The following is an 11299-nucleotide window of genomic DNA, read 5'->3' on the forward strand; positions in this document are numbered from 1 at the left end:
GTCCTCTGGGAGCACGTTCTCAGGCTGGGCCTGAGAATAAGTTGGCATACGACAGGTGCACAGGAGAAAAGCACACAGTGTATTTAAAGCGAGTTTTGCGTGGCCCGGGAGGTTTCCAAGGCAGTGAGGACCCCCAGACGCAGAGCTGGGCTCAGAGCAGGAAGCGTCTGAACTGACTGAGTTACGTGCGGAGGTACACGAAGACAAGCGCTGTTTCAGCAAGGTCTGGGTCTCACCCTCCTGCTCCTGACGGTGAAAACGACTCTCTCCTTTTGGTGGGGGAGGGCACCCCTCCTGTGGGAATCTCATCTGCTGCTGTTGGAGGCAGAAGGGAGGCCGGAGTGGGTGGGAGCCTGGGAACAGGCAAGAGAAGCAAGAAACCAAGAAGTCGCTACTTGATCCTGCTCCCCGTTTCACCTGCAGCTTGGAGGAGGACCCCGCAAACGTGCTGATCAAACGTGCGAATGAACCAAAGCTGGGAGGGGGAATGAGGTGTTGAACGATGAATCCAGATCCAAAATGACTCCACGGCCTGGAGTAAAGTCCCAAATAACGAGGCCGGTAGAGGGGGAAGAAGTCACCAGGCATGTACCTGGGCTCAACACCCAGCCAACAAGTAGGAGAGTAGGAAGGCCAAGCTTGGTGGTATTCAGGGGAAAAAGATCTGAGGGTGTCAATGGGCCACAAGCTCATCAAGAGCAAGCTGTGTGACTCAGCTGCTCAAAGGTTCTGATTCAGATCACCATGGTCTCTACTGGGCAGTGTACACAGGTCAAAGCCCAGGGTAGCAGCCCCCCGTGCTGGTCGAGCATCTGGTGATGCCCCACTGTGTGGTGGGTCCTTCCTTGGTCCTGGGTAGCTGGCTCCAGGTTGTGCTGTGAGCTCTGCCCTCCACCGCTCTCGGGGAGTCCTGGGGGCATCCAGCCCTGGCCTCGGTGTCCTGTGTGGGGTAGAAGCCCAGCGTAACAAGCATCCTGTGGAAATAGTGCTAGATACAGGCATTGAAGATGCCCAGGCCCCTGGAAGAGACTCAACTGGAAAAGGAAGTGGGATTATTTCTTCCTGGCGCGGTGAGTCCAGTTTTCACCCTTGGACGTATGAATCAGCCGGTCAGGGGCAGAAGGCAAATTAAAAGAGCTACGTGAGAGATATAAATAGGCACTCCCCAAACTCTCACATTTGTTGGGTTTTTGCTTTTGTTTGCTTTTTAGAATTATGAAACAAAGCATCCTTACAAAAGGTTGTATGCAAGCTCATTTCACAGCTTAAAGAACAATAATTGAAGCCAAACCCCCAGGAGCACCCTCAGCACCCGCCCCAGAGCCACAGTTTTGTGACTTGCTGCTTTCAGGCAACACTGTGGTTCTGACGTGCATCTGTGGTGGTGCCTGACCCGTTTCCACAGAGGTGCCACCGTGGCGGCACAGGCACTACTGCTGGTGAGACCCTCCCCGCACTTCCCCTCAGGCACCCTGGTGCGCTCTATGCTCGCCAGGCGCCAGACCTGCTGGAACATCGGTGTCTGCGTGTCTGACTCAACCGCGCGGTAGCCACTGTTTTCCGAAGTGGTTGTGGTAACGTCACCCTCACCTGCAGCACAGGAAAGCTCCTCTCACTCCGTTACCTGGCAACCCCTTGGCACTGCCTGCCTTTAACTGCAAAAACAGTTGGTATAAAGTGATGTGCGTGTTTTTAAGTTCCATTTCCCTGATTTCTAATAAGATTGAACATCTTATGCTTAGTTGGGTTGTTTGTGCTTTTTCTTATTGAATTTTAAGGTTTTTGAAACTATATTCTGAATATTCCTGCGTTGTTGATTGAGTCGCAGTGAACCCACAGATCGCCTGGGAGAGCACTTTCTTACATGCTGAGTCTCGCGTTCTATCAGCATGGTAGTCTCTCTTCGAATTTAGTCTTTATTAATGTCACTCAATAGTTTTATATTTTTCTCCAAATAGTTTTGTTCATCTTTTGTTAGACTTTTTAATGTTTTTTTCTGGAATATACAAATGTAATTGATTTTTATATGTCGGGTTTGCACCCAACATACTTGGTACTTTTTATTGTATGCTCATACTGTATATGTAAATTCTTTTGGATTTCTGTCTTTGTCTTTTATTTCTTATGTGTTATTTCCTTTTCATTTTGCTCATTTTCCCCTGATTTCCACAACGATACTGTCTTAGTCCGTTTCTGCTGCTATCACGGAAAACCACAGCTGGGTGACGTATGAAGAACGGAAGTTTATTTGGCTTATGGCTGTGGAGGCTGCGACGTCCAGGAGCCTGGCGCCGGCACCTGCTGGACCTTGGGCGAGGCCTCGTGCTGCGTCATCACAGGCTGGAGAGCAAGGATGGGAAGGGGTCGGACCCCGGGATGACGAGCCCACCCCCTGGATAACGACGCTGGTCCATTCGCCTCTTGAAGACCTTCTTCGGTCTGGCTGCAGCGGAAGCGAACTGCAACGTGAGCTTCGGTGGACACGTTCCAACACAGCAGACTCCAACCGTGAAGAGCGTTCTCCCTCATCCCGGCCACTTTCTCTCTGTCCCTCCCTCCCCCACCCTCTGTCTCGTCTCTGTCTCTCCCTGTCTCTCTATCTGTCTCCATCTGTCTGTCTCTGCCTCTCTCAGGACTGCTCTCATAGCCGTAACCTATCGTGTTCTCGGTGTTACGGGAAAAGCTTCCTGTGTTGCACCACTTAGTACTGTGCCGTGTTTGCTGGAGGGTTTTTGAAGAGACCCTTTATCCAGTGAAGGAAATTCCTTTCTATTCTTAGTCTGCTGAGAATTTTTTCTTCAATGGCTGTTGAATGTTCCCAGATGTTGTCCTGTATCTGTTCAGGGGTCTCGTGGTTTTTCTTCCTTCCTTCCCTCACGCAGGCTCCAGGGAAGCAGGCTTCGTGTCTGCGCCTGTGCCCACGCCGCTTGCGGAGCACCTCGCACACGGCTGCTCCGCACCCGGCCTTCCCGTCTGGAGTGGGGGTCCAGCTCAGCGATCTAGGACCACAAACCTGGGGCCCAGGGCAGCGCCAGCCAGGCCGAGTGGAGGTGGCGGCCAGGGCTGCCGCGTAGCCGGGGGCAGGGGGCGAGCCGCTGGTGCTGGCGGAAGGACTCTGGCCCAGCCCTGCACTCCTGGCAAGTGCTCAGGGGATGCCCCAGAAAGGACGGGGGTCCTTGCAGCTCCAGAACCCCTCCCAGGGCTCTCGCACGAGGGGCCCACAGGGTCTCTGGACTCACCTGTGAACGCCCAGGATCCCTAGAGGGCAACTCTGCCCCACCCCGAAATCCCTGGCAGCTGAGACCCTGTCGGGCTGGAGCCTGCTGTCCCCTCACCCAGGCTTGGGCTCTGGAGGCTGCGGGAGCCCCTGGCTCCCTGCAGGGGGAGCCGGCGCTGCCCAAGGACGCTCCAGGGCCGGGCATAGGGAAGGAATCCACGCCTAACGCACAACCAGTTCCCCGCTAGGCCCTGCCCCCACGGGCGGAGGTCTCCGCCGTGCCGGGGACAGCCGATGGGCTCCAAGCTCAGCAAGGACAGCTTCGCATCTGCCTCGCTTGCCTTCAAAGACGCCCCTGCAGCCAGCGGGACGGCATTTCATAAATAATTACACATTCCTTAAGCTCTCCGAAGCCCAGAGAAAACAAGCCTGCGATGCCGAGATTCCTGTCGTGTTTTCCAGGGATGGGGCCGACCCCGACGGGGCCACAGCGAGCTCGGCCCCTGGCTCCGCTGCAACCCTCTGTTTTGTGGCATTTGAGTCAAAAGACTTGAAAAGAAAATAAAGGCCTTTTATGACCGTGGTATCTGTCAGGGCCCCCAGACACCAGGGAAAACGTGCCCAGACCCACAGAGCCAGCTCCGGCGTGGCCCTGCGGCGCGGCGCCCCGCGACTGACCTCGTTCTCGGGCCAAGACCCTGGAGGGCCCGAGTCTCCTGGCCCACCCTTGCCCCTCGCAGGGCAGCTTTAAAGTGTGGCGCGTGTCCCCGGGACACCCCAGGGTGGGTGACACTGGTCGGCCACAGACTCTTCTTCTGAGCAGGTGGCTGCCTTCACCCTGTCCTGTTTGCTTGAAGCGTCTCTGTGGCACGCACCGCGGGTTTCCTGTTACAGACACAGGCTTAGTTTTGCGATTAAACAGCTGTTTTGACTCTGGTCTGGCCTCGCTGGGACGTGGTGCGGGTCCTGGCGCAGGCTGGCTGGGGGTAGCCGTCCCGGCCGCCTCCGCGTCCTTGGCTCCTGCCCACCCGGCCCTCCGGCCGCCGCCGCCAGCACTCGCCACGTTCACGTTGGGCATTTCCGGGCCATTTCGCCAACGTTTCTCCGGCGCCCACGCCGCCCCCGTCTGCTCAGCCCCCACCTCTGAGGTGAGCAGTGGGCCTGGCCCGTGGGGACTCCCGGCTGTGGCTCCAAGGCTGTGGCGACGCCGGGACTCGCGCTCAGAAACCGTCTGGGACGTGGGGCCGGGTGGGGTGGCCCCCGCGCCGTCGTCCCATCGCAGCTCAGGGCCTTCCTTTGCCCGCCTTTTGTGAAGACCTTTCTGGGCGAGAACCGGAAGTCCTCGTTCTGTTTGGACCGGGACGAACACGAGGAAGCCGGGGACAGTGCTACTGACGCGGGCGAGCGGCGTCCCCTCCTTCGGGGATGACTGCTGGGGACACCGTGGCCCAGGCGGCGGCTCGAAGGATCAGCGCGTTCCAGCCGCCGGCGCTCGGCTCAGCCCTCCCAGGACGCCCTCGTCCTCCCCACGCAGGGCAGTTTTCCGGAAAGAGACGGTCGCACCCACAGAGCGAGCCATTTTGTCACTTCCTGGAACTTTCTCAAGCAAACACTTTCCCCTTGCGCGGATGTGGCTTTGCAGGGCACTGAGGAGGCGCCCGGCTGCTGGGAACGGAACAAAACTGCCCTGCAAACCTCGCGAGAGCGCGTGGGCGCGTGCCCCGCAAACATCGCGAGAGCGCGTGGGCGCGTGACCACAAAGCAAGGAGCGTGGCTCACGCGATGCTTCCTGGTGGAGCGCGCTCGCCGGGAGACACCCGGGCCGGCGCGGGCTGCGCTCAGCTCTTCCCCGCGGGTTTTGGGCTGGTCACGACCAAGGCTGTACCGACACCTGGCAGAGCCCTGGCGCGAGGTGAGGACGCTTCTCGGACCGCCGGGCTTGGGGCAGGGAGCGGGCGGAGGCCTCGCGGCCCCTCAGCGCGGCAGCTGTCCCCACTCCGCCGCTGTCACCGTCGTCAGGGGCAACTCGAAGGGGAGGGAGCCGACGCGACTGCCGGTCACTCTGCACGCGGAGACCCCGAGCCGTAAGCCCGACCCCGGGTCTCAAGGCCAGGCGGCCGCAGCAGCGTGGCCAGCGGTTCCACCCGACACGGTGCGCTGCGCCCCGAGGACAAGCCGCGGCCACGGTCCCCGCGGGCAGAGATCCGGCCGGGCAGTGGCGCGCGTCAGTTTGATTTGAACAGCGTGCTGGTGACGGACGAAGAACCGCCGTGTTTGAGGACAGGAGAGGCCCCGGCTAACCACGGCACCGCGCAGCCGCGCCGCCCGTGTGAGGCTCCGTCTGCACGTCACAGGCAGGACAGTGTCACCCTCCAAACCCCGAGTCGTGCCCCCCACGGGGACAGGGAACAGCTGACCTGGGCTGTGGCTGGGAGCCGGCTGCAGGTATTCGGTTAAACGCACTCCACTCACCGGGTTTCTCTCTGGGCCTCGGCTTACCCAGCCAAAAAATGGGCTTCTGCTGGTAACGTCAGGCACTGGCGTGCGGACTCTGTGGGTGGCGAGGGCCAGGGCTCTGCGGGGCCGCGAGGCAATGGGCTAGCTGGAGGTCTATCTGGGCAGCTGGCCTGGCTCGTGCTCAGTCTAGAGGGGTCAGGGCAGCTTCAGGCCAGGAGGGTGCACGTCTCCGGGCCAAGGTGGCTGGGGACCCTGCCTGCTGCCCCCACCAGACGCCACTTGCCTGGGCCGTCCTCCCCTCTACAAGCCCCAGCATCCCTCAAGCCCCTCACGGATGTTCTCTCTTCCCGAGACGAACACCACACCCGGTCTGCACCATCCTTCTGCTTTTCTGGACACACAGCCCGGACGGGACACGGCTGTGAGCCACGCACCAGGCCAGGCTGAGATCTGACACGCTCCCCTGACCGGCTGAAATACATTTCTCACGTGTCCCCACACCTGGCACACCCATGTCCTGCCCCGGGAACCTGTCCTCCAGACTCCACCTGAGTGCAGACCTTAGTAGCAAGAAGGGTTCCGGCCCCACCATCCAGACTTCTGGGTCTGCGTGGACCACCTGCTTCCCTTGGGCTGCCACCCTAAAATCAGACAAGTGGTTTCTTTCAAACCTGTGTGACTCTGTTCTGCGCTGTGAACGTTATCTTATGTTCTTGTTTTTAAAGTAACGGAATGACTGGTTTGCACTGCTTTCTCATCTCCTCCTGTCCAGGGGCCTGCTGTTGTCACCCCTGCTCATGGGGTTGGGTTCAGGCCCAGAGCCCCCGGTGCCAGCACCTGGCTCTGCGTCAGGTCGTACGCTGGGCTGACAAGCTCGGCCATCCTCTCCCTGTGGGGCTATGACACCACTTCCAGAATCTTCTATTAAAGAAATGTGAAACACTGTTGACATTTCTAATTAATTCCTGAGCTTTGACTCCTAGAAACATAGCTAGGAAGTCGGGAGGTGAGAGTGCTTCAGACCCTCTGGCCCAGAGGCCTGGTGCGGGTCCTGGTTCCTCCTCTGCCAGCTCGTCCCTGGGGAGAGGCGTTCGCCGCTTTCCCTCGGAGCAGCTGGTGGCTCCCTGCTCCTGTCTGGCCCGGGGGGCAGCTTGTCTCCTGCAGACACCCGCAGTCTGCACAGCACCGCTGGGCATCAGGACGCACCAGGACAGCCAGCCCTCTGCGGCATGTGCCACACCCAGCCAGGTGGGCAAAACTCACGGTGTCCCCTGCTGGGGGGGCACAGGCAGAGGGGGGCTGTCTTGTCGCCCCCATTCTCCAAACTCACACAGGCGCCGGGTCCTCGGGGTGGGGAGGAAGTCCAGGCGCCTGCCCCTCTGGTTTTGATCCCGCGCAACGCCCCCTCGAGATGGCCCAAGGGAGGCCGGCCGGCCTAGCTGGACGGCAGACAGGAGGTTCTCATTATGTGCCCTGGCAAGAACAAAGCAGTGTCAGGTTTCTCCCCTCTGTAGGCCGACTGCGTTGGGGCTAAGCGCTGGGGCTAAACGCAGAGCTGAGCGCCATCTCTCATGCTGTGCTAACTGTGGCTGTGGCTGTCACAGCCACTTGAGAACCCTGTGGATGCTAGGTGACCGTCCAGGTGTCTGGACGGTCTGGCTGGAACCCTTCTTGCTACTAAGGTCTGGACTCAGGTGGAGTCTGGAGGGGAGGCCGGAGGGAGGACCCCAAGGGCAGGAAGTGCTGGGGACGCCCCCGCTCCGCTGTGTGTCCAGGCTGGCCAAGAAGGGAGGTGCTGGGGCAGGACACGGGTGTGCCAGGTGTGGGGACACGTGAGTCAGTCGGTCAGGGAAGCGTGAACCTTTCAGATCTTAGCCTGGCCTCGCAGCCATGTCCTGTCCGGGCCGTGTGTCCAGAAAAGCAGAAGGGCGGTGCAGACTGGGCGTGGTGTTCGTGTCGGGAAGGGAGAATGTCCGTGGGGGGGAGCGCGGGGATGCTAGGGCTTGTGGACTGGAGGACGGCCCAGGCGAGTGGCTTCACCTGCTCGTGCTGACGGCCGGACGTGCCAGAGTGTGAGGCCAGGAAGGACTCTGGGAGTGCAGCCGGGCTGCAGGTCCTTCCCACCCCGCACGGGGATGCGTCCCCTCCATGTGGCTCCGCACAGCACACTCATGGAAACGTCAAGTGCGACTCAGGGAGCCCCTGCGGAGTCGTGGGGTGAGTGCTGGACACTCACAGGACACCTCCCCCGCTCGAGTCCCACTCCCCGGGCGTTTGGGTCCTGTCATTCCAGCTGGGGCAGCCAGTATCGGCGCAGACGGCTGGAGACCACGGACATGATGGAAGTGTCTAGCGCTGGGTCCTGGGGTTCTAGAGAGAGCCGGGCACTGGAGCAACCCCGAGCCAGAGCCCACTCAGAGCCCGCAGAGGCAATCGCAGGGAAACTGCCGGAAGCCAGGGCACGAGGAAGGGTCTGTAAAGCACTCGCAGAACAAAAGAAATGCCACGGAATAGGAGCAGTGACGTGATGGACCCAGGAGGGACGGGACGACGTCTTCACGACGCTGAAAGAAGACAGCCGCCAACCCGGCTTCGGTTCCCAGTGCACAGTCCTCGCACGTGGAGGGGGAACGGGGTTGTTTTCAGGTTAAAAACCAGAGATGACTCTGCCCAGAGACCTGCACTGAAGGAAACACTGAGCGGAGCTGTTCGGGCCAGAACAGAAACCGACAGAGGCCCATCCAGACAGTCCAAATGTCACAGATGCAGATGCCACCGCACAGCACCGCCGGGTGGGGTTCAGAATGCAGGTGGGATTACGGCGTGTGACAACCGTGGCACAGCAGGAGGGGAGAGGAGCCCCGGAGCCCCCGTGGCCGGGAAGGAAGCTGGGTGGCCGAACCTCAGACCCGGCAGCTCCATGGGACGAGCCCTGCTCTGTAACAAAGGCGTCTGTGTTGCAAACTGCGTCCAGCAAACACGCTGCCAGGCGGAAAATGGAATGCTTAATACGACTTGGTTTCTCTTGGATTAATAAAGTCGGACGATCAATTTAAACACGAATATATCAGTAATGGCACTAAAATACTCTAATCAAAAGGCGAGGGTCACCAGGGTCAGACTGGACCTGAAAGAAAAGAAGACAAAAAACCGCGTGTTGGTTTTGAGAGGTCCTCCCTAAAGGCAAGCATATTGAAGGCGAAAATTAACAGGGTGGAAAAAAATAGGCCGCGCCAGCCGAAGGCAAGCTGGCCTGGCCGCACCTCCGTCCGAGCAGAGGCAGGGTGAGCAGCGCGCGTGGGTGTGGGGGAGCTTTCACCCCACGACGGGTGCCACAGACCCCACGCTGCGTGCACCTAGCAGCAGAGCCTGACTGTGGGATGTGACAATTAGCAGAATTGAAAGTTAAAACGGACAAATCCACAATCATTGTGGGAGTTTTTAACACAGGATTCTCAGTAACTGTTAAAACCTGCAACAAAAGATATTGTAAGAGATAAAGATTTGTAAAGAATTATTTACATAATTGACAAATAAAGAACACTGCATTCAATGCACAAAACAGGTTTCCACGCGCATGCAGAGTGTCTGACTCCACTGACAATAAACGCTGTAAAAAGAAAATCAAAGTCTCAGGCCGCCCCCTCCCCCAACTCCTTATGCCAAAGAGAAGGTGGAAGCCCCAGGCCCCCCCGATCACTCAGGAAGGACGTTCCTTGCTGACCTCCCACGAGCAAGGACATGCAAACCGTGCCTGTGTCCAGCACTGCTCGACTCCACACTAACAAGGAATTTCAAGTTTATCTCCAGGGACAGAACTGGAGACAGGACAGAATCAGACGTGCCCCCACCCACCCAGGGACAGCTACGTCACCCATCCTCCCTTCGCTCCCTTGTGTGTGAGGTGTGGACTTCGGGGCCTCACCGGAATGTGGCCACCACCGCATCAGCCCCTCCCGGCCTCTCCCCGTCTCTGTGCCTTTACGATGCTGCAGGTCCCGACCTCCCCTGCAGAAAAACAGCCACGGCTCGTCTGCGGTTCTTGTTTTTCCTAGGCACATCCTCAAAATCTTGGCTTCATAAACCTCTGTGGATTGAGATTTTTGCCTCAGTCATTTACTTGGGTTGACGTTGTCATAAAGAAAGACTCAACAAGTTTTAAAGGATTGAAATAATTATTAATATTTTCTCTGATCACAATGCAATGACAAAACCATAAGTTTTAAAATCATCAAATATTTGAAAACTAAGCAGTAACTTTCTAAATAATCCATGGGTCGAAAAATAAACAACAGAAATTAGAACATATGTGAATGAAATGATAAGAATATGGCAAATTAAACTTGTGAGGAATAGTGATTTTATAGCCCTAATATTTAGGGAAAAAAGGATTTAAAACAGTGACCTAATTATCCATCTTAGTAATTAGATAAAGAAAAGCAAATTAGAGCTAATAAAAGGAGTAAGAAGGAAATAACAACAGGAGCTAATAAAATAAAAATACACAAAAGAGCATTTTAAAAATAAAAGATGATTCTTTGAAAAGACCAAAAACACTGACAAAACTCTGGCAACATGTTAAAAGAGAAAAAGATGCAAATTCCTAACATCAGAAATAAAAAGAGAGATGTTGCTACGTATTCTATGCACACTTAGAAACAATTAGAGATTGGTTTGAAACATTTTATGCCATTATATTTGAAGGTATAGAGGAAACGAATGAATTTCGACATAAACAATTTTCCAAGAATGAAAGAAGAGATGGGCATAGATCCCATTAACGGAATCTGTCATTTAAAGTTTTACCACAGAGAAAACTCTAGGCCTAAATGGCTCTACTGATGAATTCTTCTGAACATTTAGGAAAGAGATGACACCAAACTTGCGTAAGTTCTTCCACAGGACAAAAACGGAATATTCCCAAATAACTGTATGAGGCCAGCACAACCTCCACGCCCAACAGCCAGGGAAGCTGCAGGAAAGGCGGTGTCGTTACTCACAGCATGAATGCGGCAGCCCGCACGCCAGCCAACCAGAGCCACTTACGTAAGAAGAATGATATGTAATAACCAAGTTGCATCATTCTAGAAATTCAAGGTTGGTTGGCAACATAGTAATAGAATAAAGGGGAAAAATCATACGATCATTTCAGTTGTTTTTTTTTTTTTTTTTTTTGAGACAGAGTCTCACTCTGTTGCCTGGGCTACAGTGTGATGGCGTCAGCCTAGCTCACAGCAACCTCAACTCCTGGGCTCAAGCGATCCTCCTGCCTCAGCCTCCCGAGTAGCTGGGACTGCAGGCATGCACCACCATGCCTGGCTAATTTTTTCTATATATTTTTAGTTGTCCAGCTAATTTCTTTTCTTTCTCTTTTTTTTTTTTTTTTTTAGTAGAGACAGGCTCTCGCTCTTGCTCAGGCTGGTCTTGAACTCCTGACCTCAAGCAATCCTCCCGCCTCAGCCTCCCAGAGTGCTAGGATTATAGGTGTGAGCCACCGCGCCCAGCCTCAGTTGATGTTTTTAAGAAAGCATTTAACAAAAGTCAACACCACTTGTAACAGCCCGTTAGGCAGACTGGGAGGGGCAGGGATTGCTGTGCTGTGACAGACAGCAGAGCCGGCACGAC

Source organism: Propithecus coquereli, unplaced genomic scaffold (genome assembly GCF_000956105.1).
Source record: "Propithecus coquereli isolate 6110/MARCELLA unplaced genomic scaffold, Pcoq_1.0 Scaffold827, whole genome shotgun sequence".
NCBI classification, from domain to species: domain Eukaryota; kingdom Metazoa; phylum Chordata; class Mammalia; order Primates; family Indriidae; genus Propithecus; species Propithecus coquereli.